We start from the raw sequence: 4595 nt of genomic DNA, 5'->3' as shown, positions 1-4595 counted from the left end.
GCCAACTGCCCAACTTCCAAAGGGCATAACTCACTCATACGAACTCAGAATCGAGCAAAATTGGTGGAGTTGGAAAGATCATTCCACGGGATTTCCAAAAATATCTGGAACTACACCTAACTCATCTTGAGCTAGGAGTTATGACCGTTCAAAGTTGGCCAAAAACTCACCTTTTTCCCATACTTAGCCAAATTTACAGATTTCCAAATTCTTTCCAAAAATGACTAATTCAAATTTTTTTAAGCTTTTTACTAGCTATCAACTTGCAAGATGTCACACCTTTAGTTCTGGAGGAGTAATAGGTAAGTTGAGTATGAAAAAGAGGCTTAGAACCTGTTAGCCATGAATGTGGGGCCCTTCACACCCATAATTAAGAACTTAGACATAATTTCCAAAGCTCTTGGTGCATTGTCACTCATGTTGGAAAGTTGCCTCCCATGAGAGTGAAAAGTTTTCCTAATGCAAAATTGTAATGGATAAACCAAAAGAAATACCCACATGCCTTTTGATAAGGGTGTGGTTTGATTGTGGTGGAAGTCGCTCCTCAACTCGCGTCCTAAGAGTTTGATACTCCTCTTCGAACTATGTCAACCCTTTGCCGCCACCGTGCCATCTGTCGAGTCTTAGGATCAGGCTGATGACCCTCTCTATCCTCTTCCATATTCTATCTCCATGTACCTTGCATTACACCATGTAAAACTTGGTCGTGTGAAATCCAGCATCCCAAATTCTCCTATACATGAAATAACATCCCATGTTTTTCTACCTCCTGTGTGGTCTGCCTCCTTTACTTCATCATCCACTATTGCATTAAAAACACCACTAATACACCAAGGGCCATCCACGTTCAAGTTTCAACCTCTCAAGGTATCCCACAATGGTAGTATCTAATTTTTTTTTTGTCTTGGCATATACCAGAGTCATCCAAAAAGGCTCAGCAATTTTCTTGAAACTTATTTTATGTGATGTCACTGGATCCTTCACTTCTTGCTCATTACATGAGGTTTGCGGTGCAAAGGTATTCATAGGCTCCTCGTCATCAGTGGAATTGCACTCTTCATTATCCTCTTCCTTCTCCGTATCATAAACGTGAATCTCCTCGGTTGTCTTCTAAGTCATATTCACTAGAATCCTTCTATTTGTTTGGGTTCTTTAGGGATGTTCTGTGTTGTGCCTCCTTCAGTAGGCATGGTTATGGTGTGCTTGTTCTTCCTTCCATATTTCTTATGGCTAGATTCAGCCTTTCCTCCCTTTTGCATAACAATTTGATGGCTATATATCTCATTGGGATTCTTATAAACAACCACCTACTCCATTATCTATGTTGGGGCTCCAGAGAAGGACCCTGATGTCAATTTGGTGGACTTCTTTGCTCATGCTATTTTTAGTGTTGTTGCTAGGTGGATCTGTTTTCTCATTGCTTGGTGTTTTTTCCTTCTTGGTAATCTGGCGTTCCCTTAGCTGAGGTGTCATCTCTGTCGGATTCATCAATTTGGCTTAACTGTTAGAAGAAGTTTTTAAAAGGAACTAGAGGTCCAATTACCACAGGTGTAGAAGATTGCACTTGCCCAACATGATTTTCCTGGTGAGAGTGTAGCCCTTGTTGAGATGTGACCACCATCACAAAGTTGTTCTTCAGAATCTTTTGAATCTCCTCATTGACCTTAGCCTATTATTGCTAATATATCTTATTAGAGTTAGGCCTGACGCCCATTTCATCTTCTTTCTTTCCATGTTAGCTGTCAGCTCCTTTTGAATTTTGTAATAGCAAGAGTATTCTGTTGTACAAGATAAGTAATCGTGTGGTGCATTTTATCACGTGCAAGCAAGTATGTCAGCTTCCTATTGAAGTCTTGCATAGTGGGCAGGTTAAGGTAGTCGTTTTTCCATGACATGCCTTTCTTGAGGTGTTCAACAAGACTAAGAGCACCTACTATTTTTGTGTAGTTGGCGCTCCCTTGGTTGCTTGTACAGCCAACACCTTTAGTTGGTTGGAGTAGAGTGCTTTACCACTGGAGCAACCTCAGTGTCTCACTTGTTTTCTTCCCTTTTCACATTTAATTGGACAACTCCTTGGTCTAATATTTGTGATCCTTTGACTTTCTGTTAATTTAGTTTTCTTCAATAAGAACATATCTACATATCTGTTATGTTCACAGAAATTGTGTTTATTATTTCATTAATTTCTTTGCCATCGTGTCATATTCGTCTTCTGAAGTGTAGAACTATATTTGTATCCTTTTTTTGGGCATCTTAATGCTCTGATAATTTGAGATATGTAGTCTTTCAGATTCAGGAAGGAACTCTGGGAAGCAAACCTGCTGCAGAATTACTGGGAAAGTTGAGGCCTCCTTACTGGTTTTCTGCACATTTGCACTACAAATTTGCTTCTTTAATTCAGCATGAGAGGGATAGTCATTCCACTAAGTTTCTTGCTCTTGATAAGTGTCTCCCTGGTAGAAACTTTTTGCAGGTCTTTTTATGCACCTTGTAGTTTACTAAGTCAAGATCTTTTTATAGTTCGCATATAAAGTTAAGGCTGAATACATACACAAACACTTAAACTTGTCGGAATTTTTCATTTAGACACCTAAGCTAAGCATATAACCTATTGAACACTACATCTAATCTCAAAATGTGCCTATCAGACACTCTTGGTGACATGGCAAGTTGCATATTCTTCACCTGAACTTGAGCACATGATTGCCGGAAAAACAGAGTTCTGCTGGAAAATTGGGTTTTGGCCTTTTTTCCAACTTTTCTTCGTGTACGTTTCATGAGAAAAAGAAATACACCAGCAAATGATTTTTGTGAATTCTTCTTTCTTTTCTTACTGCTAATAAGTAGAGTTCAGCTCTAGAACAATAATACATGTTTTTAATATTCTTCTTTAGATTCAAGTGGAATTGCATCTTCCATAGTGCTGGCCATCAGACTCCTTCCTCTTATACTATTCTTCTCATCATTTTACCCCAAAATCCTTCCCTCAAAGTCTTTGAAAACTGATTTGTATAATCCTACAAATTTGGAATCTATTTTTTTGAGAATTGGTAACATTGCATTCTTCGGCATTAAGGATATGTTGGAGACCATTAGAAAATCAGAAAAGAACAAAAAGGTTAATACTTACAAGTGTAGACACGTAATTTTTGACCAAACATAAGGTTTTACACTATTTTTATTCCTTAAGTATTCCTTCTAGGTCTACATTAAATATTTTATTTTTCATCGTATTTTAGTAAATTTATTTTAAAAGCTTTGAAAACTACAAAAAATATACATTATCTTTTAATTTTAAATTTTAATAAACAAGCTAGTATTTCTTAATTATATTTTTAGACTAGCTATATCACTTTTCTTAGTTCAAAATAATTAGTTAATATTTTTATTTTTATTATTATTATTGTTATTATAATTTATGTATATTAAATTTATTTAAAAAATTTAATACTACCCATTACCCTTGCCCCCACTACCCCTCTACTACCCCACTCCCCTCACATTTCACTCCATTCCCTCCACTCCCACGACAAACCATTAGCAACACTCCACTCACAACATATACTACACCACTACTCACCCTTATTAACATATTACATATACACAACACACACAAAAAAAAGGGGAGAGAACCAAAAACATTTTTTCTTCCAAATACAAAAAACCCACACACAGACGTACAGAAAAAAGAAGAAGAAAAAAAAATCAGCAAAGAAAAAAAGACTACAACACAACAGATACACGGAGAAAACAAAAAAAATCGTCCAGAAAGACACGCCAAAAAAAGGAAGAAAAACAACATCCAAATAATTTAATTTCCTTGCAATTACTACAACACACAGAAGCAAAATACAACACACACCCACACCAAAAATAACAAAGTTTCGTGAGTGTTCTAATCAAAATTCATTCAAAATTTTGCGGCATTCTACTTACCTTATCTCTTTAATTTATTTATGGAGTTTGATGTAATTTTATGCTAAGTTTTCCTATATTTTTATTTTATTCATAATTGATTGAAATGAACAATTTGTCGGTTGTTATATCTCTGTTTAATGAATGAAGGTAGTTTCAATCAGTGATTCTTTTTATTTATTTATTCTGTATTCGCTAGTTGTAACCTCTTAAAATGAATGGGTCATGGCGTTGTTCTTGTCTTGATTTAGATGTCAATAATAATAAAATAGGGATTGTTAGGCTAAAAAAATATATTGTTATTTTATTTTATCAAAAATAGAAATGCGATTTTTTTTTTTAATTCGATATTGTTTTGTTGGATTAAGAAGTGTACGCTTAAATTTGACATCAACTTTAAGAGTAAATAAATAATTAAAAAAATACCAAATAATCTAAAATTTTATATTGTATCCTAGGCATGTATAAAGGAAAAATATTTGATTTTTTAATGACTAGATAACTTTTAGGAATATTAAAAAAAATATTTGTTTCAATCAAGAATGTGGTTACACATATTTTTTGAGTTATTAAAAAATAAACTCATTCACATCATACCTTCACATATAGCTTCACATAAAACTTTACATATAGCTTCATATAGGACTTTACATATAGCCTCATTCATATATAATAATATA

Source organism: Solanum tuberosum, unplaced genomic scaffold (genome assembly GCF_000226075.1).
Source record: "Solanum tuberosum cultivar DM 1-3 516 R44 unplaced genomic scaffold, SolTub_3.0 scf00058, whole genome shotgun sequence".
Classification (NCBI taxonomy): Eukaryota; Viridiplantae; Streptophyta; class Magnoliopsida; order Solanales; family Solanaceae; genus Solanum; species Solanum tuberosum.
The sequence above is the reverse complement of the archived record's forward strand: the minus strand, read 5'-3'. Positions refer to the sequence as shown.